This window comes from Talpa occidentalis, unplaced genomic scaffold (genome assembly GCF_014898055.3).
Source record: "Talpa occidentalis isolate TD23 unplaced genomic scaffold, MPIMG_talOcc4v2.1 talOcc4.10, whole genome shotgun sequence".
NCBI lineage: Eukaryota > Metazoa > Chordata > Mammalia > Eulipotyphla > Talpidae > Talpa > Talpa occidentalis.
The window spans coordinates 61,522,404-61,548,091 of record NW_023600993.1 but is presented as its reverse complement, the minus strand read 5'-3'; the positions used below and the strand labels follow the sequence as shown (position 1 = coordinate 61,548,091).

Here is a 25,688-nt window from a genome sequence, read left to right as displayed (position 1 = left end):
ATGTTGGGAGATTGGGCAGGGGAGAGGTAGCTTATGGGCATTTTCTTCTCTGGCCTCAAGAGCATAAAGGTGTTAAAGACTCACAGAACACTTATTTAAGATTTGGGGATCTAGACAGCCATACCCTGAGGCATGACTGGGCCTGATTGAGGGGTGAGTCCCTGTTGTACTCCTGGCTCCTGTACCAGTGAAATAGAGATTATGGGTGCTATGTGGCACTGTACCAGATTAGCGAATGCTGACTGTCGAAGAACTTGCTAAGTAGCATTCCTATTAATTTCACTATTGCTTCATTAGGTGTTAGAGGAATACCAGAATGAAAGAATAAAAATGGGAGTTATTTTTAGTGTTTTTGAAGGATTTCCATCACCAGTTCATCTCTGAGCCATCATTTAAGTAATACCCCAAAACTGGGTTTCTGAACTTTCAGTGAACATTGCATCTTTTGAATTTTGGAGTTTGGTGACATTTCTGCTATAATCCAAATTTACTCATGCTCAACCCTCTGGTCCCCAATAGCAGATCATCCTCTTGGTGTCTGTGACTTGGTAAGAATGTTTTAGGGAACATGCAGAGATGAGAACAGGTGCCCCTCCCTTTCTTTCAGAAGTGGGTGTTAGGTCCTATAGTGCCCAGAAGGATGAATGTATAGGGAGTGACCCAAGTCTTGCTCCTCCCAATATACATCCCAGGCCTTGCTCCCGTCTATTAGATATTGTTTCTGGGGCTGGACCCTGGAATTCTATGTCTTGATAAAGCAACCAGGTAATCTTAGGATCACACAACTTGAGAAGTATGCTTTGTTCAAAAGTTGCCCAGCTCAGGGTCTATGTGCTGAGCCGTGTAACCCCTTGCACTTCTGGTGGCTGGGCTGAAAACTCAGCAGTGACTGTCTGCTAGAGTTATTGCCTAACTGGCAGGTCAAGAACAGGACTAAGTGTCACTTAGAACAGTCTGAGGCTCTGTAGGACCCTAGGAGGGTGGGAGAATGTGTGAGAATAGTCTGTTGTTTGGCTGCTTCGTTCTTTTTCATTAGACTTAAAAAAAAAAAGTTGACTGGGTCCCCAGGGCTCCTCCAAACCCACTCAGGACAGATACAAGCACACTTGGCAGTTGGCATGGTCAAACCCAAAATTGGTATGATGTCTCATATTTACTTACATTGTATAGAATTCATGGCTTGGAAATGACCCATGAAGTCCTAACCCATCCCATACCTGATAAGTTCCTGAACTTTTTGTGAAGTTTATTCATATTTATTCAGTAAAAACTTTTCCTTTTCTTTCTTGCCTGTGAAGTGGATTCTGTTCCTCTCAAGGCTGGTAGGAGTTAAATTAAAGGGACAGGAAAACAGTTAGCAGAGACTCAGATAAGGGAGTCAGTAGGTTTTTGATGGTGTGGGTTGACTCAGCAATAAGTAAGTCCATATGAATTCACTTATTTTCCTGAAGAGATCAAGCAAATTTCAGTTTGGACGTAGTTAAATATTAAATGTCTGAAGATAGTACTTCTTAAACTTTAACATGCACATCTGTCTCCTAGGGATCTTGTTAAATGCAGATTCTAATTTGGTGAGTCTAGAGTGTAGGTGGAGGGGGAACAAAAACTTATATTTCTGTAGTTCCCAGGTCATTGTGCCTGCTTTGGGTCAGAGTCAGCCTTTGTATTCTGAGGTCTAATACATTTCCTCCCATATTATCTTCAGTTTCTTTTTCTCTAGAAAATTTCTGAAAAGGATACTTTACTTTTCAAAGGTATTATTGTTAATACTCTTTTTAAAAAAAAAAAAAAGATTTATTTATTTATGTATACAAGAACTGGGGTACAGGCCAGATGCGCGGGAGGGTGAGAGGATTCACCAGAGACACAGTGGGGAACAGAACAGGCAGACTGACGAAATACACTGCTGAGGGGAGCAGCGGGCAGCAGGAGAGGTCTGCGCGCCATGTGAGACCCTCGCCAGTGGCCGGGGATCAAACCCATGCTGCAGAGGCTGCGGGCAGCTTTGCAGCCCAGTGCTCAACCGCTGCGCCACCAGGGGAGGCCCACTATTGTTAATACTCAATCTAGAAATTTTGCTGAAAATTTTTCAGCTGTGAGCCCTACATTCTTATAAATGGCATTCTGAAATGCGTTCAGGCTTTATACCATTTACCAATATCTGTATTGTTTCCCGCTTTGACATTCACTTTAGTTCCCATAAGTTTTATTAGTAGTTTTTTTCCCATAAGTTTTGTTTGTAGTTCATTTTTGTTTATAAGAGAAAACTAAAGGTTTGAAACCTTTGGAATATTGAATAATCTTGAAGCCCTTCCTGCTTTCTTTCTAGGGATGTAGGATTTGTGTCATTGAACTTACAAACTTTGTCACCTCATTCTTTAGGGCTCTGCTCAGTATCTTCAGGTCTTAGCATCCCAGGCAGAACACGGAGGGATGCCTCTAAGGACTGCAAGTGGTGGAGAGATAACAACCATGTTCCCCAGAGGCTGCCAGGTTGGTCCCTGGAGTCAATGTGAGTTTGTCCTGCAGCGAAGGTAGGGCTGGATGTCTCAGTCTTTTCCTGGTGGTGGAGGTAGCATTATAGCAGCTTTTGTCTCACTCTCATCTGAGAGTCTGTGTTTCCTGTGCCCGTATCTCCTTTCTACTTTTTAGAAAATTCTGCACCAGGGACCTCCCTGGTGGTGCAAGGGGTTAAGCACTGTGAAGCAATCTGCAGTGACTGCAGCACAAGTTCGATCCCCGGCCAGGGAAGTGACCCACATGGCGCAGCAGACCTCTCCTATCTCACCTGCTGCTCCCCTCAGAATGTATTTCAGTACATCTGCCTGTACTGTTCCCCACTCTGTCTCTGCTGAATCCTTTCACACCCCCACACCCCTGGCCTACAACTCAGCTCTTGTATGCACAAATCAATCTTTTAAAAAAAGAAAGAAAATTATACACCAAATAGAAATTTGGATAAGGACCCTCTTAAATGTTTGTGTTGTTGCCTTTACTAGTTGCTCAACACATGCAGTGATGGACCCATGAAGTGCATTCCCCATTCCATTGTCAGTTATCCTTTATCAAGCATCTCCCTAGGCATGCGATGATGCCCGACCATTTAGTCTTCTGGAAGATGGCTAGATGAGATGCTGATATTTCATGGCCAAATGTCCTTGGAAATGCTGGGGTAGATAACATTAGTTTCTTGTGGTAGAACTTTCAGCAATTTAGTGTGATGCTCCAGGAGGAAGATAGATTATGGTAATTCCAGATTTGGGGGACATGGCTAATTATGTCATGCTGCTAGTTTTATGCTGATTATGTCATGGTGCTAGTTTTTCAGAGTTCTCATGACTTTTAGAACAGCTTTGAGATATAGTTCACATACCAGCGAACCTAAATTATAAGCATACAACTCAATTACAGTTGGTTTTCACAGATATATACAATTAGTATGTGTATACATATGTAGGTATGTATACCTATGTATATATACTTGCAGATATGTACAACATCCAGAAGAAACAACTGTACCTTTTAGTTATCTTTCTCCATTGTCCCCATCTTACCTTAAGTAACCAGTAATCTACTCTGTCTCAATAGGTTTCTCTATTTGGGATATTTCTATGAGTGGGACCATGTGCTAGGTAGATTTTGTACCTGAATTCTTTATTCAAATAATGTTTTCAAGTTTCATGTTGTAGCTTGTGTCAGTAATTCATTCCTTTTCATGGCCAAACAATGTTTCATTGTGTGTGCATATGTATACATACACATGTTTATGAACAGATAAACACATACACACCCTCTTTTGTTTATTCATCCAATTTTTTTTTTTAAAGATTTATTTATTCATGCATACAAGAACTGGGGTATAGGCCAGATGCCCTGGAGGGTGAGAGGATTCACCAGAGACAGAGCAGGGAACAGAACAGGCAGACTGACCGAAATACACTGCTGAAGGGAGCAGCGGGCAAGACAGAGGTCTGCTGCACCATGTGGTACCCAGGCCAGTCCACAGGGATCGAACTGGTGCTTCAGAGGCTGTAGACAGCCTCACAGCACTGCACTCAACTGCATTGCGCCACCAGGGGAGGCCCTATTCATCCAATTCTTGATGGCCTTTTGGGTTTTGTCCACCTTTTGACTATTTTGAATAATGCTTTTATGAACATCAGTATGCAAGTATCTGCTGGCATCTTTGTTTTAAATCTTTTTGGGTTTTCACCTAGAGGTAGGGTTGCTTTATCATATGGTAATTGTTTTAGCTTTTGAATAAATTGTTTCTCACAATCATTTTACATTCTAGCAGCAATGCCAAATGTTTTACCTATTTCTTTGATACTGGGGTGTTGGTATCTCCCATTTTTTTTTAATGACGTCTGTCCTCATAGTTATGATGTAGTATGTAGCTCATTGTGATTGGGATTTTCATTTTGTTGTTGAGTTTAGGTGTTCTTTGTAGATTCTGAATAGCAGTCCCTCATCAGATTTGCGATTATTTTGTACCTTTCTGTGGGTTATCTTGTTTATGCAGCACAGAAGTTTTTAATTTTAATGAAATTGGATTTATCTATTTTGTTTTTTGTTCCCTCTACTTTGGTGTTATATTTAAGAAATCATTGTCAAACCCATTGTCATGAAGCTTTTTCCCTTTTTCTTCTAAAGGTTTTCTAGTTTTAACCTTTAATCCAATTTGAGTTAATTTGTGCTTATGGTGTAAAGTAAGGGTTCACTTCACTCTGTTGCAAGTGTATACCCAGTTTTTCCAGATCTGTGGAAAATATTTGTTTCCCTGTTGACTGGTCCTTGGCATCATTGCTGAATATCAGTCCTTCATGAAAGGGCTTATTTATGGTTTCTGCAATCTGTTCCTTCAGTCCATATGTCTGTCCTTATGCTAATACCAGTCTTTTTTACTGTAGTTTTGTCGTAAGTTTTAAAATCAAGAAATATGGATCTTTCAACTTTGTTCTGTTCAAAAAATTTTTGCCTATTTGGGGATCCCCTGAAAATCCACAAACATTTTAGGATGGATTTTTTTTTTTTTAAAGATTTACTTATTTATACAAGAACCGGGATACAGGCCAGATCTGCAGGAGGGTGAGAGGATTTACCAGAGACAGAGCAGGGAACAGAACAGGAAGACTGACGAAATACACTGCTAAGGGGAGCAGAGGGTGAGACTGGAGAGGTCTGCTGCACCGTGTGGGACCCTCGCTGGCCGGCTGGGATTGAACCATTGCTGCAGAAGCTGCAGACAGCTTCACAGCACGGTGCTCAACCATCTGCGCCACTAGGGGAGGTCCTGCTATTTTTCCTTTTTTAAAGTCAGTAGGATTTTGATAAGAATTGCATTGAATATGCAGATTGCTTTGACATAAAAATATTAAGTCTTCCAATCTATGAATATAAGATGTCTATTCCTACTTAAGCTTTCCTTATTTTCCTATAGCAATGTTTGTAGTTTTTAGTGTACAAGTCTTTGACTTGTTAAATTTATCCATAATTATCATTTTTTTAAGATTTATTTATTTGTTTATACAAGAACTGGGGTACAGGCCAGATTCGCAGGAGGGTGAGAGGATTCACCAGAGACGGAGCGGGGAACAGAACAGGTAGACTGACGAAATACATTGCTGAGGGGAGCAGCGGGTACAACCGGAGAGGTTTGCCTCACCGTGTGGGACCCTTGCAGGCTGGGATTGAACCAGTACTGCAGAGGCTGTGAACAGCTTCACAGCGCTGTGCTCAACCACCTGAGCCACCAGCGGAGGCCCCATAATTATCATTTTTGATGCTGGTATAAATGAATTATTTTCTTAATTTCCTTTACATATTGCTCATTATTAGTGTATATATACAAATGAAATTTATGTTAATTTGTAACTGATGGAGTTATTGACTCAAATGGTTTATTTTTTTTTTTAAGATTTATTTATTTATGCATGCAAGAACTGGGGTGTAGACCAGAGTTGTGGGGTGGGGGTGGGAGTGGGGGTGGGGAGAGGGGTCAGAGGATTCACCAGAGACAGACTGGGGAGTAGAACAGGAAGATATACTGAAATATACTGCTGAGGGGAACAGTGGGCAAGGCAGGAGAGGTCTGCTGCACCGTGTGGGTTGCTCCCTAGCTGGTGGGGATTGAACTCATGCTGCTATGGCTGGTATGATAGCTTGTTTGCGCTGTCTTTAACCCCTGCACCACTGGGGAGGCCCCCTCCAGTGGTTTCTTTTGTGTGTGGCGGGTAGAATCTAAGTTTTTCTGCATATAAGAATCATATCTTCTATAAGCAAAAATAACTTTAGTTCTTCCTGTTTAATTGGATACTTTTTATTTCTTTTACTTGCATGATTACTCTGGCTAATACTTCTAAAGCCACATAGAAGTAATGACAGTAGGCATCGTTTTCTTGTTTTTTTATCTTAGAGGAAAAGTTTCACTCCTTCACTATTATGTTAGCTGTGGGTTTTTATATATGGAAACTTTCTTTGTGACCTAACAAATGATCTATACTGTAAGGTATTCGATGTGCTCTTGAAAAGAATGTGTTTTTGGCTATAGTTCATTGTAGTGTTCTCCATAATCTGTGACGTCCAGTTGATCTGGAGTGCTGTTCAAGTCCTCTGTTTCCTTATTGATATTCTATGTAGTTCTTCTATCCATTATTGAAAGTGGAATATTATAGACTACAACTTTTATTGCACAATTGTCTAGCCTTTCAATTCTGTTAATGTTTGCTGTATCTTTTTGGAGCTCTGGTATTTTATGTACATGTGTTTGTAATTATAATATCTTATTGTTGTATTCACCCTTAATATGTAATTCCCTTCTTTACCTTTTGTAAGAGTTTTGACCTAAAGTCTATTTTGACTAATGTCACTATAGATACCCTAGTTTTATTTATTAACATTAGCACAGAATATCATTAGATTTTCACTTTTAACCTGACTCTGTTTTTAGATCTAAAGTGAGCTGACTTATTTTTCTCCTTCATTTCACCAATCTCTGTCTTTTGATTGGAAAGCTTAATCTGTCTTCATTTAAAATAAATACATCCATATGATCCAGCAATTCCACTCCTAGGTATTTACCCAAATGACACAGAAACATTAATTCCAAAGGGCACCTGCACCCCTATGTTTATAGCAGCACTATTTACAATAGCTAAGCTATGGAAACAGCCCAAATGCCCCAAAATAGGCGACTGGATCAAGAAGATGTGGTACATATACACAATGGAATATTACTCAGCAATCAAAAAAGAGAAACACATGCAGTTTGCAGCAACATGGATGGAGCTAGAAGGGATCATGCTCAGCGAAATGTCAGAAAGAAAAAAGAAAAATACTGGATGGTCTCACTCATAGCAGGGATTTAGAAAACCTGAACCTAAATAAGGGACCAGGAAAAAGACTAATTAATACAAAGTAAAAATCAAAATCAACAAGCAACTATAAACCAGAGACACACTACGTGGGGGTGGGGGGGCAGAGGAAGCATTAGGGTCAAAATATGGGGGGTGGGTTGCAATTGTATGGGGAATATAACCAAAATGAAAATGAATACATTGTGCAAAAATGAAAAAAGATGTAAGAATTATATAAAATAAAATATTAAAAAAATAAAATAAATACAGATCTTTCTTGACTTATGATGGGGTTAATTCCTGATAAGCCCATTGTAAATTGAAGATCTGTAAGTTGGAAATACATATAAAACACCTAACATCACTTCTTGGCCTTTTGGTTAAATCAAGTGTAAAACACCTAACTTATAGACATAACTTAGCCTAGCCTATCTTAAACCTGCTCTGAACACTTATATTAGGCAAAACTTTTAATAAAGTGCTGATAATCTCATGTTATTTATTGAATACTATACTGAAGGTAAAAAACAGAGTTCCCTAGTTTAAAATTCCAGTCATGGTTTCTATTGAAAGTGTATTGTTTTTGCATCATTTTTAAATGATGTAAAGATATTTTAAAGTATCAGAAACTAGAGACTGGACTAATAAAGAAGGATTTCTTCCATTTTAATTTTATGTTTTTAGTTATGTCACACAGTTTCTTTAACCTTTGTTTCTTTAGAATCTTCTCCTTGTAAGTGCCATTATGTCTTAAGAAAAACCACTAGATTGAAGATTCACAGACTAAACTATACCTGGATGACTCTTTTACAAAACCTGAATTGTTAAAGACCTCTTGCTATTGTGGTCTTGCCTTTGCTATGGTATTGCATTTGGACAAAAATTCGACTGGTTGGTGGTAAAGTACATACTCTCCCCTAGCACCTAGTTTAACAGAGTAATATGTGATCTGCAGGGCAATGCTCAGAAGGGAGGTAGAAAGTCTTCTGTGGGTGAGGAAATGGGAGCTTGTTCAGGGGCAAGTAGAAATTAGGGGGAGAAATACAAGAGTACTGATAGGAAGGACCTTATTCCAGCATGTGGTTCTTTGCACGCAGGGTTTACAACTGTTAAAGGAAAATGTAAGTACAATGATTTGCACTACCTGGCAAAGGTAGCTGTCCAACTGACATTTAATTCTGTTCCCTTGGGGATTTTTTTTTAGGAAAATTCTATGTCCTTGATAGCCCTAGAATTGTTGGATTCAGAATGGCCTGGAAGCTGTGAAGTTTGGAAACGTAGGTGATGTTCTTTTGTCATACATTATAATAAATATCAACCTACCTTTGTCGATCTGGTGGTCACTTTAAAATTTTGCATGTTGCAGCATAGTCCTTGGGATTTGAGTGGTCTTTTGGAGGCAAGGAACTTATCTTGTGCCATAATTCTCACAGTATTATCTCTTCTTTATTATCAAAATGATTGAAATTCAGGGTCTGACTGTGGCACAGGGGCCCCTTGAATTGCCTGCATCCCCCTCACAGACTGATTTTGTCTCTCTCATGTCAGTGTTAGGTTTAGGGCTACCTAAATGTGTGCCATTCAAGCTTGTTTGATTTGTTAAAGTGTTCTCGGGGTCAGTTTTGGCTTCCCAGAGGGGAGAGCTATCTGTTCAGGATACTAGTTGCACTTGCCTTGCAACCCACTGACTCCTTCTGGATAGAAATTACAAGTCTTATTAAAGTCTGTGCCCCATTTAGAAAAGAAAATCTCAGGTTCTCAGATCAGAAATAGATCTTTTCTCCTGTTAAACATGTGTTGAAGCTCAGGATTGTAATCCTGCAGCAGTGAGAGAGAGAGGGATGTCTGCAAGCCTAGGGGAGTCTCTGTGTCCCCAACTCTGTGCTTGGCACAGCATGTGTAAACAGAAGGCAACAGACATCTAGGATTAACAGTACTTGACATGGTCTAGGGGGCTGGGGGAAAATCTATCTAACCTCATGCCCTGATATGCACTGCTGAGTTCGGGCCTGTGGGTCTCTTGGGGAGGGCAGGTAGGCTGTCCTTTCTGCAGAATGTTTCCTTCGGCTCTCCCTTGGGGCTTTGGGGGACATGAACTAGAAGTCTGCTGGAAACAGGAAATACTGATGATGTGACATTTTCTTTCTGAGCTGTTTGGTGGCTTATTTAGGAGGCAGGGAAAGACATTCTAAGTGACTGAGATCCCGCTATCTTGCCAAAATTAGCCCATGATAAGCCTTTGGGGTGTAGACGTTATCTGCTCTTTAAAGGGGATGATCCCCAGATCCCTTACTCAGAGCTGCACTTGGAATGTAATCCCTTCCTCCTTGGCTCTGTCCGGTGCCCTTTATTTATGTGACCCTGTCTTTGGTGAAAGTTCTGAGTTTCATTATCATTTTTAAGAAATTGTTTTCTAAATGAAGAAGTCTCACAGGGTGTTGCTCTGTATGGACAAGCCTTTCTGTGCAGAGCAGGGTGGCCAGCTGCTCAGCAGCCCAGGGGTAGTCCTGGGTGTCCCAGGTGCAGGTGCTGGCTTCCAAAACAAGTCCACTTGGGAAAGGAAGGTAGAGAGCCCAGAGCACCCTCATTCTGCTGTGAATCTTGGGAAGTGGGAGTGGGGCAGCGGTTGAGGGTGGGTTGTGGAAAAAACACTTTGCAGTCTAAGTCTGGAAGTGCAGCGCCTGGGTATTTATGTGTCTTATCCATGGGGTTTGCTGTGCGTGTCTATGTGACCTGGCCAATGCCAGCTGCCTGTGCTTATATGGAGAAGTTTCTGTCCTCAGGAACTAAAGGCAATTAGGGAACTAAAGGCTCTGTCACAGAGTAACTAGGCATGTCATTTTAAGTGCCACATAGAGCATTTTGGAACCTAAGAGTTTTCTGCAGAGACCAGGGAGATTGGAAAGGTAGTACTTCTAATCTGACACGTGAGAGGGGAGTGAGCAAAAACAGGAGGCTGCCGGAAAGGTGGCCGCAGTGCTCCTCATTCTCTACCTTGCAGGGCAGCTCTGACTGTGCTTCTTTGCCAGAAATCCCAGGGCCCTTGCTGCTTCCAGAAGGTGTGAGGACCTCAGTGTATGCTGGGTCTAGCCAACCAGGGCTGATGGTGCAGAAGGACAGACTAGTGTGGGTGGATCCTCTAAGTGGTTATCCCACAATTCGGTTCAGCACAATTCTCACACTATGTACTGGATTTAATGTCAGGTCCCACAACTTTAAAGGACCCAAGATGGTGGAAATACTGCCCCACTTCAGATGCCAGACATACTTCTGACCGATGGCATAAATTGAAGGTTCTTAAAAGCCCTTTCTCTGGTTTGATAATTTGCTAGAATTCAGAAAGCACTTTAATTATGTTTGCCAACTTATTATAAAAAATACAACCAGGGGGCCTCCCCGGTGGTGCAGCGGTTGAGCGCTGGCTTGCGAAGCTGCCCGTATCCTCTGCAGCGCCAGTTCGATCCCCGGCTGCTCCCCGGCCACCGGAGGAGGGTCCCACATGGCACGCAGACCTCTCCTGCCGCCTGCTGCTCCCCTCAGCAGTGTACTTCGGTCCTTCTGCCTGTTCTGCTCCCCGCTCTGGCTCTGGTGAATTCTCTCACCCTCCCGCGCTTCTGACTATACCCAGTGCTTGTATAAATAAATAAATAAATAAAGCTTAAAAAAAAAAAAAAAAAGAAAAGAAAAAAAGAATGCAACCAGGAACAGCCAGAAGGAAGAGATGCATAAAACAAGGTATGGGGCCTTTTTCATCCTTGTAGGACCCCAAAGCATTTATCAACCTGGAAGCTCTCTGAACCCTGTCCTTTCTGGGTTTTTATGGGGTTTCATTATGTAGGCATAGTTGATTAATTCATTGATCACTGGTAATTGATTCAGTTTTCAGCTCCTCTCCCCACCCTGGAGCTTAGGGCATGGGGCTGTAAGTTCTATTCCAAAGCCCAAACATATGTCATGCTCTCTTACCAAGGGCCCCAGTTACCTGTGATTTCATTAGCATACAAAAGACTACTCAGGACCTTACCAGGGTTTTAGGAGCTGTGTGTCAAAAACCTGTGACAAAAAACAAATGTTTTTTATGTTACTGCATAAGTGAAGCACCAAGCACATCCATGGTGAGTTACTGTGAACCAGCAAGCAAAGATGGGGGAGGTGTAAGGAACATAGAGTAACTCAGGCTCTTTTTCACCTCGGATTGCCACCTGTGGCTTTGTTTTCCTCCCAGGTTTCCTTACCCACACATGATAATTTGTTACTGCAAAAAGTTTAAGAGCATGAGCATGGGTCATGTGTCCCTGTAATTATGGACACCAGAGCTGAGAAATAGGAGATCACAGAGATCACTAAGTCAGAGGCTCAGTTGCTACCTGCCTGCCTCCCTGCCTGCTGGTCTACCTGTGTATCAGGTCCCCTGCTTCAGCATTAAAGGCATGTCAGAAATACCTAAGGCTCCAAGATTCTTTTCCTGTTTGCCTGAATCAACCATGAACCTGCCTGGCCTGGGATGGTTGCACAACAGGATAACATGGGAAGTGAGGAATATGTGCTCTGTATTTGCAAAGAGAAGCTGTTTCAGACACAAAAGCAGGTAAATTTTGGTCAAAATGAAAGATGGATTTCTTCTCAGGTCTCAGAGTGAGCATTGCTTCCCTGTGTGGTGTGATGGCACTGATGTTTGCTGTGCATTCGCCATCCCAGGTGTGGAAGGCAATAGAATTCTAATAAGATTGTGACTGTGGTAATAGCTTAGTTGCACGGAGGAGGAGAAGTAAAATAATGAAATGCTGTTAGGCTTTTGATGGTTGAACTGAATTAGCTTTGCAGTGAAATATCAACCTCATATTCAAGATACCATTCCAATGAGGAACAGTGAATATTTAGAGGTGCACTCACCTAGCATAGAGTGAGCTTCTGAGTGACTTGCTTGGGACACTAGTTGCCCCACTGACCCCTGGCGTGGCTTTCTGCTCATCTGACTAACTTGCTTTGGTTTCTAGTCCTATAGGCAAGCTTGCGCCAGGTGGGTGGAGGAACAACTTTTTGGTCAGAGATGTGTGAATAGCTAGGATTCCTAAAGAAGCTGGCAGTTCTTTAGAGTTGCCCCTCTTTTATCCCCCCATGATTATTAACAGCTGAGGACAACATCTAGCTATCTGAGGACAAGTTCATAGAATGTTTCAACATGTGAATGCAGTACTTGCAGAATTGATAAAAGATGATTGGTCCTGCTGCCACAAGCTGTTTCTCTTTCTGTATTCTCATTATAGCGTCCTGACCAAGATTTGTCCATATTCTGGGCCTCTTGCAGCATTGTGCTGAAAAACAAACAAAACAGGTTAGGAACCATATAGAGAACAGAGTGAACACCCAGTAAATATTGAGTGAATCAATGAAAGGCTGGCTGAATATGTAAAGAAGGGATTATGAAGGAAGGTGAAACAAGTCACTCAACTGTCTGATTCCTGAGTTCATGAGAGCATTAGAATTGTTCCCATCTTCAAAGCAGAAGCCTTTTCTAGGGCATAGAACAAATATTCTCCTCCTTCAGAGTAATCAATTCTGAATTGAGACTCTTTTGGGGATTGCAAGAGTGTAAGTGCAGATCTTTCCATATTTACACAACTTACTAGATCCAGGTAAAACTAGAATTGACTGCATTCTCTGGTATTTAGCTTCCCACATTGGCTTTTTCAGATTATTTGTAACACTGGAGGTTGTTTACGTGGCTTAGTTTAAAGGGCAATAGCTAATGCTGAGCTGGTATGAGGGTGGCAGAGCTGAGAGTATTTGTGATGTGACTGCTAGGTCTGCATTTTTTTTTTTTAGCATATAAGAACTGGAGTAGAGGCCAAAGGTGTCGGGGGTGAGAGGATTCACCATAGACAGAGTGGGGAACAGAACAGGCAGATCGACGAAATACACTGCTGTGGGGAGCATTGGGCAAGCCAGGAGTGGGCAAGTCAGTAGCAGTGGCTGAGTCTTAACCCCTTGCACCACCAGGGAGGCCCTAGGTCTGCATTTTTGGAAAACAGAACACTTTCCCCAGAACACTTGACGGTTCTTACTTTGAATCCTAATACACGAAATTGATAAGTGCCTGACAACCTCCCTGCATAATTAAGGCACCAGACCTTCAAAGAGTACACGGGTTTCTGTGTTCACTCAGTTGGCTTGCCCAAGTCCAGGAAGGTAGAAGGAGCGAATGCTGGCCACATCCAGGCTCCTGTAGGACAAGGACTGAGATGGGATTAGGAAAGGACCTACCAGGCCATCCTCAGTTCCCAGGTCCTTCCAATTCTTTTAATTTTCTTTTTTTTTTTTAATAAATTTTATTTTTATATTCCCCATACAACGGCAACCCCCTTATTTTGACCCCAATCCCTCCCCTCCCCGCCCCCCCACCCCTCATAGAGTGTCTCTGGTTCATAGTTTTTTGTTGATTTTAATTTTCACTTTCTTATTCATTTTCCTGGTCCCTTACTTAAGTTTTCTAGATTCCTGGAATGAGTGAGACCATCCGGTATTTTTCTTTTTCTTTCTGGCTTATTTCGCTGAGCATGATCCCTTCCAGCGCCATCCATGTTGCTGCAAATGGCATGTGTTTATCTTTTTTGAATGCTGAGTAATATTCCATGGTGTATATGTACCCCATCTTCTTGATCCAGTCATCTATTTTTGGGCATTTGGGTTGTTTCCAAAGCTTAGCTATTGTAAACAGTGCTGCTATCAACATAGGGGTGCAGGTGCTCTTTGGAATTGATGTTTCTGTGTCCTTTGGGTAAATACCTAGGAGTGGAATTGCTGGATCATATGGAAGCTCTATGTTTAGTAGGTCCAGAAATCTCCACACAGCTCTCCATAGTGGTTGGACCAGTTTGCACTCCCACAAGCAGTGCAGGAGAGTTCCTTTTTCTCCACATCCTCACCAACATTTGTTGTTGCTAGTTTTTTTATGTGCCATTCTCACTGGTGTGAGATGGTATCTCATGGTAGTTTTGATTTGCATTTCCCTGATTACAAGTGATGTTGAACATTTTTTCATATGCCTGTTGGCCATTTGCATTTCCTCTTCAGAGAATTCTTTTAATTTTCAACTGTCTGATGGATCAAAAACCGGAGTTTATTTGCTGCAGTTATAATGTGTATCTCCCTGGCAAAGTCCAACATTTCATGTGTATGTTTTGTGAATTGTTTGCTTCTGCTCTCTCTCTGTTTTTATATTAGGCTGCTTATTCTAAGGTACTCATTAATTGCAGATTTTTGTGTGGTATTGCTCTTTTTTTTTCTCCTGAGGCTTTTTGTTTGACATTTTATTCTGTGTAGATGGTTTTCCTCATGACTTCCAGGGTTAGAATCATAGGAAGAAAACCTTTATCCAGACTTTGTGACATTATTTTTCAATGTTTTCTCATGGCATGTTTTGTAAATATTAAGTCATTAATCTCCAGGGATGAAGATTTACTCTATCTCAGTAAGCTTAGATATCTTGGATATAAATTTTCATTCTTCTGTTATTCTTCTCTATCCGTCTTCTTATTATATTCCTACTGACTCCTTTGTTTCACTTGCTTGCAGATCAGTCAGTGAGTCCCTGGGAGGCTGGGCATCCTCTGGGATATATCTTACTGCTCTCACCCAATAACTGGGGAGCATGACATTCTGGCAACATGGAAGCTTCCTGCCAGAAAGTGATGTTTCTTCGTTTCTGTCTTCTTTCAGGTTCCTCACCGAAAGTTTTTCCTTTCTACCCAAAGACCTTGTATGTATTTCTTAAGGAGACTATATGTGTTGCTTCTGTGAATAAGCCCACTTAACATTAGACTTACTGTCTTTCTTGGTGCTAATGTGAAGAGAGGCTGACACTTGTGGGTTACTCTGGGATCATGACCTAATTAAATGCTGATGTCAGTTCTAACAATTTTCAGTTGGTGGTATTGCATTTCATCCCTAAATTTTTATTTGTTCTACTCAGCATACTTCATTTCTGTTCTCCACTGTTTTGCCTAGAGTATTGGTGGTTAATATTATAATCTGAACTTCCTGACTCTGATTTAATGAAGAAGGTTTTGGTGCATCTTCACTCTGTGTATCACTTGCCTGCTGGAAGATGCCTTTTTTTTTTTTTTTTTTTTTTTTATAGAAGCCTGGGTGTGCCCAGCATTTTCTGAGAGAAGCCTTTTATCAGGTTTAGTGGGCTCCTTTTTTTTTTTAACTCATCACAAGAATCTTTACTGGCAAGCAGGGGATTTACCCCCCTTGCTCTCCTTTATGTTTTGAATTTTAGGCTTTTGGCTATTTTTTTTTTTCTCTGAAAGAAAATAATAAAACATGCTTCAAGAAATGTGATGGGGGCCTCCCCGGTGGTGCAGCGGTTGAGCGCTGGGTTGCGAAGCTGCCCGCGGCCTCTGCGGCGCCGGTTCGATCCCGGCTGCTCCCCGGTCACCGGCGGAGGATCCCACATGGCGCGCAGACCTCTCCTGCCGCCCGCTGCTCCCCTCAGCAGTGTGCTTCGGTCCTTCTGCCTGCTCTGCTCCCCGCTCTGGCTCTGGTGAATTCTCTCACCTTCCCGCGCTTCTGACTGTACCCAGTGCATGTATAAACAACAAAAACAAGCAAACAAACAAAATAAATAAATAAAACATGCCTCTATAAAAAAAAAAAAAAAAAAAAAAAAAAGAAATGTGATGGAACAAATGAAAATGAAGAGAAGCCTTCCAAATAAATGCAGAGGTTTTCCATTCTTTTTTCTTATTGAACAAAGGACATTTTATCAACAAAATAAAAAAAAGTAGGTACGGTGGATTCAAATATCAATTATTTTCTTCTTATTAATGGCTGTGTGACAATGGCAGGACTTGTTCTTTCCCAGTCTTGGCTTCTTCATTTAGAAAATGGGTAATAATTCACTCTTAAAGGATTGATTATATTTATTCTTAATTAAGAGCCATTAATTTTTACATGCCTTGTTATTGACTTGAACACATTTACTCCCTGCATTTAATTATCAAACATCCCTTCCTGAAAGGTTATAGGACATTTATTAAGATGTCTGAAATATGAAAGGAAGTTCCTAGTTGGTCATTGTGTCATTGCCCTCACTGTAGTCATCAGGGTTGTCACCTTCATCCTGAGTGGCATCACCTGGAGACAGTTAGGCATGAAGCCCTGGGATTCAAGTCCTGCGAGTCCTGTGTGCCAGGCCGAGGAGGCTTCATGATCCATATGTGCTTTCAGATTAGGATTATTTGTGTAGCACATGGAGCTACAATGAAATTACTGATATTCCTGTTTGTAAACTTAGCTGTTTCTGATGTACATAGCATCAATACCACACCTTTTTTAAGTAATCTAGCTTTATATTTTACTATGTGATGAGTAATTCTCCCTTAATTCTCTTTATGATTGATAGTCTGTCATTTATTTTGTCAGTTTTAATGATTTTGAGTTGGTGCCGAATTGCATTTACAAAATTAATTTTAATTTTCCAATTAATCACTTTTCAGAAACTCAAAATCTTTGTAATGTTTAATCTTCTTAGGAACTTTGCCTGTTATCATCCATCCAGGTCTTTTATATCTCTACTGTGTGGTGACAGTCTATAGTTTATATGGACCTGTTCTCAAGAAAGAATGAAAGGATGTGTATATGTGTATCTGCTGTGGTGAACGGGGTGTTTTCCGTCTGGTTTCTAGTTGCTGTGTCTGTGTTCATTCTGTCCCTCATTGCTCTGATGCCTTCGGATCAATTTCACGTGTTTGCCCTCTTTCCATTGGGCTGTCCCCTCCTCTCCTTGAATTTCCAGTCTGTTTAGACCTTGGCATGCTTTCTTTGGAAAACCCATCTCTGTGCATGTGTGCCTCTTGGAAGCCCTAGGGTAAGGAATGTCAGGATCATGATTCATTTGTACCTTGAAATTGAGAAACAGGTGGGTTCTGGGCCTTTTAAAAGTCTTGGTTAAGTTTCGTCTCTTTCTTTATGGCAACCAGTTGGAAAGCTCTTTCTGGGACTTGAGTGTCCTGTCCTGGGCACAGCACCATCTCTGTCAATCCCCAGATAAGGGGCCAAGTGACCTTTCTGAACTTGGGTCGGAATGTCACTGTTGAACTGTTGTTGCATGGTTTTTCACTGTTGTGGTTAGAGGGTATGATGTTGGCATCCAGGTGGGAATGTTTCTGGGTTTTGCCTTCTTCTGCCCATTTCCTCACCTTCCATCATCTCTACCAGAAAAATAACTATGGCATAGTGGATTCTGTCTGGGGGTGTGTCTGATCAAAGTGATGTGAAGTGTGATTTTAGCTCTAATTGTCACAGGTTCTGGCAAGGCATTCTGAAATTTTCTAATTGCTTTTTAAATTTAACAGTACTTAATTTGCACGTCATGCACATATTTCTCAATTTGTCATCATACGTGCTGTCATCCTCTGAAAAAATAGTGAATTCTGGTATCAATACAATATTGGATTTCGTTTTTTTATTAAAAATATTCAGTACTGAGAGATCAACATGATGGTGGGGAAAAGCTGCGAGTAAGTCCTCTCATTAAGAAAAAGTTAATAGGGAGGAAAAGTGGCAGGTCCCTGCGAGAACTGGGACATGGAAGATAAACGGGGCGACTCTGGCAAACTGCCCAAAGAGGAAAGTTGCCATAAAAGAGGAAAAGAAGAGAGGAAAGCTCAGAACCCTGCTACCCTCCCCCACCCACAAAGTCAGCACACTCAGACCAACAGAAAGAAAAACCAACAACAACAAAAACGAGAACAAACTACAGATCAAGCGGGACTGTGAGTTGAAAGGAACTACTGCAGGCACCACATCCCGCGAATGGGAACTGTGGAGAACCCTGCGGAATCGCCACAGAGGTGAGCGAAAGGCTCTGGGTGCCATTAGGGGAAAATAAGGACTCCTTGGCGAGACCTACAAATAGCCCAAGGCCAGACAGTAAGCTTGTGCTGAAAAGCAGTGCTCACTCGAAAAGCATACATGGATCGCAGCTGCCCAGGTCCCTGCGCCTGCGACCTAGATTTTTGGGGAGACGAGTGGGAGCCATCACTGAGGTGAATGTCCCTCACTGAGTAATCAGAAACCAGGCACACGGCATGGGAGTGGGGTGCAAAAGGAGCCATTTCTGCGGACATTGAACTGAACTACTGTCCAATTCCTGTATCTGAGGGTTTTGGAACTGAGACCTGGGGCACACAATTTGGGGCATGGGATCCCCACGACAGTGGGGCACAGAGCAGACACAGCACCTCCATGCTGTTGAGGCGCTCCACACAACTCCCACTCTGTTCCCTGGTTAGCCACAGGAAAAAAAAAACAACACAGTTCTAGAAGGACACTAGGAAAGAACTCTGGCGCCACCTAGCAACCAGAACAAAATCACAAACATCCTGATAGTTGGAAACCTGTCATCCCCAAAACACCCTCAGGCTCTGAGAGAGAGTGGGCCATGCAAAGGGGGGTAAGAGGGGAAATAAGGCATGGAGCAAGACCCTATTCTGGAACTGAGCCAGGCACAGGATCTGGGTTGTGGGATGCACCATAGCAGCAGGCACTGCACAGGGTGACAGCCAGTGTTTTGGAGCTGAAAGCCTTGAAACTGAGACCTAGAGCACAGAATTCAGGGCACGGGATCCATACAGCTGCAGGCATAGCACCAGGTGAATACGGGGCAGACACAGCACCCAGCTTGAATAAGAGACCTGGTGTTGAGGTGGTCCCCTTTCCCCCCTCCCCCATTTTTCAGAGAACCACTGGGAAAAAGCACAGGTCAGCAAGTACGGGTCTCTTGCGCCACCTAGTGAACAGAACAGATTCACCATATAACTGATTCCCTGTTGGAACCCAGTAAATACAGAGGGAGGGAACTGTAAGGGACAGTGCCCAGCAACACAGCATCAACACCCTGGTGGAGTTTTGGCATAACAGTGCTGGACTCGGTCTGGTAAACAGTTTTTGACACCTCTAAAGGAGCACTCCGAAGAGATGCCCGCCAGCAGGAGTGGCACAACATCCCAACACATAGAACTAATTAGAAAGCAACCAACAGGGAGAAGAAAAAATAAAAATAATGAAGCAAGCCCTCAGGAGGACACACCATAAAAAGAAATACAGTTACCAGAGCTCAACAATGACATGGAAGAACTTCTTAGCCTATCAGATAGAGAATTAATGATCATCATGATTAAAAAGCAGAAAGAAAATGAAAAGAAAAAAATGATTTGAGACAATCACTGAAATAAAGAACAAAATTGAGACCCTAAGAAAGGAAAGAAAAGAAACTCCGGAGATTGAAAGATTACTAGAGGAGATAAAGAACTCTGGGAAAAGCAATGAAAACAGAATCGATGAAATGGAAGAACGGATCAGTACTATTGAAGATAGAAATAAAAAGAGCCGAAAGAGAAAAGGAGAAAGATGTGCAAATGAAGAAGCATGAGGATACTATTAAACAATTATCAGACTCCATGAAGAGAGGAAATATAAGAGTTATAGGCATTCCGGGAGGTGAGGAGAGAGACAAAGGAACTGAGAAATTATTCAAGGAGATAATTGAAGAAAACTTCCCAAGCATGAAAAAGGAGACAAATAATAGACATACAAGAAGCGAGAAGAACTCTGCAGCAAGACACATAATAGTAAAGCTTGCAAGAGTCCAAGAGAAGGAAAAAATGATGAAACTGGCAAGGGGGAAGAAAGAGATAACTTAGAAGGGAAAACAAATCAGGTTAACTTCTGACTTCTCCTAAGAAACATTACAGGCAAGAAGAGAATGGAGTAACATATTCAGCAAACTTCAACACAGCAAATGCCAACCAAGAATACTTTACTCTGCAAAGCTCTCCTTCCTCAATGAAGAAAAAATATGGACCTTCTCAGACAAACAAACTCCAGAAATTCATCACAACTAAACCCCTGCTCCAAAAAATTCTGCAAAAAGTCCTAAAGCCAAAACCAACAGAGGAATAAACAAGAACAACAGAATAAAGCAAGCAAGGAATAAAATCACCAAAAAGGACAAACAAAATGGCAAATACAGATGCCAGCATATCGATATTAACTCTAAATGTAAATGGATTAAACTCATCAATAAAAAGACACAGAGTAGCAGGCTGGATTAAAAAACAAAATCCAACCTTCTGCTGTCTCCAGGAAACACATTTAACCACAAAAGATAAACATAGACTGAAAGTAAAAGGTTGGAAAACAATCCTACAAGCAAATGGACAGAAAAGAAGGCAGGAACAGCCATATTTATATCAAATAAAATAGACTTCAAATTAAAAAAGGTAAAAAGAGACATGGACGGACACTACATGATGATCAAGGGGACAATACATCAGGAAGATATAGCACTCATCAATATATATGCACCAAATGAAGGGGCACCAAAATATATTAGACAATTATTATCAGCTCTGAAAACAGATATTAGAGAAAATATATAGTGGGAGACTTCAACACCCCACTCTCACCAATGGACAGATCAACGAGACAAAAAATAAAGACACTAGCTACCTAAATAAAGACATAGAACTCATGGACTTAACAGATATCTATAGGACACTGCACCCCAAAAAATCCTAGTACACATTTTTCTCAAGTGCACATGGATCATTCTCTAGAATCGATCACATACTGGGCCACTAGGCTAACATCAACAGATACATGAAGATCAAAATCATTTCAGCTATCTCCTCCGATCATCAAATGAGAAATAAATCATGAAAAGAAAACAAGGAACCCTCCCACTTCATGGAGATTGAAATCCACACTACTGGAAGACCATTGGACTAATGAGGAGATCAAAGAAGAAATTAAAAAATACTTTGAGTTGAACCACAAGGAAGACACCACTTTCCAGAATGTATGGGATGCAGTAAAAGGAGTAATAAGAGGAAAATATATAGCAATACAGGCTCACATCAAGAAACAGGAAAGAACTCAAAGAAACAACCTATTGCACATCTCAAAGAGCTAGAAAAAGAACACAAAAACCCCTAAAGCCAGTACAGGGAAGGACATAATAAAAATCAAAGCAGAAATTAATGAAATAGAAATTAAAAAAAAATCCAAAAGATCAATGAAACCAAAAGTTGGTTCCTTGAAAAAATAAACAAAATAGACAAACCTTTAGCCAGGCTCACAAAGAAAAAAATGGGAGAAAACACATATAAATAGGATCATAAATGAAAGGAGAAATCATAACAGATTCAGTGGAAATCAAAAGAATAATCAGAGATTACTATGAACACTTATATGCAAACAAATTCAACAACCTAGAAGAGATGGACAAATTTCTAGACCGATACAATCATCCAAAGCTGGACAAAGAAGAAATAGAACAACTAAACAGACCAATTACAAGCAGCGAAATTGAGCGAGTAATCAAAGCACTCCCCTAAAACAAAAGTCCAGGCCCAGATGGCATCACAAATGAATTCTGCCAAAGGTCCAGCAGTGAATTAGTGCCTATCCTACACAAACTCTTTGAAAAGATTGAAAAAGAAGGACTACTACCAAGTACACTCTACAAAAGCCAACATTACACTAATACCAAAACCCAACAAAGACAGCACAAAAAAAGAAAATTACAGGCCAATCTCCCTAATGAACACTGATGCAAAAATCCTCAACAAAATACTTGCCAACAGACTCCAACAATGCATAAAAGGGATAGTACACCATGATCAAATGGGATTCATCCCAGGGGCACAAGAATGATTCAACGTACGAAAATCGGTCAGTGTAATCAACAAAAAGAAAAATAAAAACCATATGATCATATCAATAGATGCTGAGAAAGCATTTGACAAAGTCGAACATCCATTTATGATGAAGGCCCTTGAAATTCTTGGGAGAGAAGGAACATACCTTAACATGATAAAAGCCATATACGACAAACCCACTGCCAACATTATTCTCAATGGCAAAAAGCTGAAGGCCTTTTCTTTAAGACCAGGAACAAGACAAGGATGTCCTCTCTCACCACTGCTCTTCAATATAATACTGGAGGTCCTAGCCAGGGCAATAAAATAAGAGAAAGACATCCAAGGAATCCAAATAGGGAAAGAAGAAGTAAGACTCATTATTTGCAGACGATATGGTAATATACATAGAGAACCCTAAAAACTCCACAGAAAAACTACTCAAAATAATCAACCAGTTCAGTGAAGTGTGTTGATACAAAATCAACACACAAAAATCAGTAGAATACAAAAAAATCAACAGGATACAAAATCAATACACAAAAATCAGTAGAAATCAAGAAAACCATCCCTTTATAATTGAAACAAAAAAAAATCAAATACTTTGGAATAAACCTAACAAAAGAGGTGAGAAGACGTATACAAAGAAAATTATAAAACACTGTTAAAATAAATTGAAGCAGATATAAAGAAATGGAAAGACATCCCCTGCGCATGGATTGGAAGAATTAACATTATTAAAATGGCCATCCTCCCAAAAGCTATATACAGATTCACTACTATTCCAATAAAAATCTCAGTGACATTCTTCAAAGAAAAAGAACAAATACTGAACCACAAATACTGGAACCACAAAAAACCATGAATAGCCAAAGCCCTACTGATGAAAACAAAGGAGAAAGGAGGTATCACACTTCCAAACTTCAAGCTATCCTACAAAACCATAATAATTAAAACAGTTTGATATTGGAACAAAACAGACACACAGACTAATGAAATCAAATAGAGAGCCCAGAAATAAAGCCACATTTATATGGACAACTAATCTTCAACAAAGGAGCAATGAATATGCAATGGAACACGGACAGTTTGTTCGATAAATGGTGCTGGGAAAACTGGACCTCTACATGCAAAAAAATGAAACTGGACCACTAACTTTCACCGTGCACCAAAATAAACTCAAAATGGATAAAAGAACTGGACATAAGACCTGAAACCATAAAATATATAGAAGAAAATACAGGTAAAACACTTCAAGACATACATCTCAGAAACATCTTTAAAGACTCATCACCCAAAGCAGTGATAGTGAAGGCAACGATAAACACCTGGGATTACATCAAACTGAAAAGCTTCTGTACAGCCAAAGAGACATTAACCAAAACAGAGAGACGCCCCCCTGATTGGGAAGAAATCTTTGCACTCCATCCAGCTGATATGGGACTGATCACAAGATATACAAAGAACTCAGAAGGCTCAACAAAAACAAGACAAACAATCCAGTCAAGAAATGGGCAGAACTTAAAAGATGTTTCTCCAAAGAGGAAATTCAAATGGCCAACAGGCATATGAAAAAATGTTTAACATCCTTTGTAATCAGGGAAATGCAAATCAAAAGCACACTGAGATACCACCTTACACCAATAAGAATGGCACATATCAAAAAAACAAGCAATAACAAATGTTGGTGAGGATGTGGTGAAAAACTCTCCCATATTGCTGGTGGGAGCGCAAACTGGTCTAATCACTATGGAAAGCTATCTGGAGGTTCCTCAGTCTAATAAAAATGAAACTACCATATGACCTGGCAAGTCCACTCCCAGGGATCTATCCAAAGGACACAAAAACATTGATTCAAAAGAACACCTCTACCCCTATGTTTGTTACAGCACTATTTACAATAGGTAAAACTTGGAAACAACCCAAATGCCCAAAATAGAACACTGGCTCAAAAAGATGTGGTATATGTACAAAATGGAATATTATTGAGCAATCAAGAAGGATAACCTCATGCCATTCGCAGCAATGTGGATGGAGCTAGAAGGAATTATGCTCAGTGAAATAAGCCAGAAGGAAAAAGAAAAATATCAGATGGTTTCACTTATAACAGGAATATAAGGGAACCAAATAAGACATCAGTGTGAAAAGCTATAATAACAGTACAAAACACAACAAAGGAAAACCAGATAATTATAAATCAGAGACATACTACAGGGGAGGAGGAGGGAGAGGGATCATAGGGAGGGAGGAAAGAGAACAGGAGACTGTGGTGATGGCGCACCGGTGCCTTGGGGAAGGAAATTCTATGGGAATTAAACCTGAGGGGGTGAGGGGAAGCAAATATTGTTTAAAAATGATCAATAATGTAAAAAGAAAATAACATTAAAAATGAATAAAAAACAATAAATAAACAAACAAACAAATAAATAAATAAAATATTCAGTATCCCTTTGAGAAGGTCCAAGCTTCTTTTAGAAGTTTCTTTCCAGAGCTGTCTGGCTAGACAGACTGAATGTCATTGTAATGAAAGTTGGGACTTGCTGAGTGTATAAATAGTCACTGCTATTACTCTAAATATTTAGTGTGAGAAAGAAAGACAGAAGGAAAACTTTGTTAGCTCAGGAATTTTTGGAAAATATCAGAGATACTAATCAGAGGCCCTTTGTTTCTGAAATATTTTGAAAATAAGTGAAGATACTGTATATTTTTTGCCCAGGTTCATACATTTCTTAAGATTGCAAGTTCATGTCATGTCTGACAACAAAGCTACAGGAAGAGCGCCACCTGGACTGATGGATGGTAGTGCTGGGAGGGCTCCACTTATTCGGTGGGTGCCTGTAGGTGGGTGCCATGTTGTTATGGGACTGGCACATGGAGCCAGTTGGTCTGTGTTTCAGGGTGTGGGTAGCACTGGCTGTGGGTTCTAGATGGGTCATTGTAAACAACTAGATGTTTATTCTCAGCACCCATTCCCAAGTCAACAGATTGCTGACTGAGGCTATTGAGGAGATACTGCATCTGAATAACTTTCCACTTTATCAAATTATCTTTCTTTTATTGACTAGAAATTCAGTATTTTTTTAAAAGATTTATTTATGCGTACAAGAGCTGCGGTATAGGCCAGAGGTGTGGAGGCTGAGCGGATTCACCAGAGACAGAGTGGGAAACAGAACAGTAAGATTGACTGAAGTACACTACTGAGGGGAACAGCAGATGAGGCAGGAGAGGTCTGTTGCACCATGTGGGTTGTTCCCTGGCTGGCTGGAAATCAAACTTGTGCTGCAGAGGCTGTGGATTGCTTCATAGGTTGTGTATTAACCCCTTGCTCCACCAGGGAGGCCCCTCAGTATATGTTTTTTAAAACAGTAGACAAAATGGTTTATAGTGATTAAATTGTCATTTTTTTTTCTAATTCTAGGTCGGTTTATTGTGCCCATTATAAAAAGCAAACCTCCCAAGAGTGTGTTGTAAATTTGAAGTCATGTGCATGAAAGGTGCATTTGGAAGCAGTCCTGACACATTTGAGTCAGAATCTAGCAGGTTAGGTTCTCTGGAAGAGAGGTGAAACCTCACAGAATAAAAGGACTAAAGTGATCTGTGTGTATATGCTATTATTATGATGACC

At 40.8% G+C, this 25,688-nt stretch overlaps 1 protein-coding gene across 5 annotated transcripts in view; it reads left to right on the top strand.

The window, feature by feature from the left end:
* Positions 1 to 25,688, top strand: part of GRB10 (growth factor receptor bound protein 10) — a 196,909-nt gene that overhangs the window by 8,702 nt on the left and 162,519 nt on the right. For 2 of the 5 annotated variants that reach the window (XM_054695873.1, XM_054695878.1), the window contains exon 1: positions 2,290 to 2,534. The exons of 2 other annotated variants lie outside the window; for them this stretch is intronic. The gene's annotated coding sequence lies outside the window, so the exon portion shown is untranslated. Of the gene's footprint in view, positions 1 to 2,289; positions 2,535 to 25,688 lie in introns of those variants that run through there. One more of the 5 variants, XM_054695874.1, reaches the window with a different exon arrangement.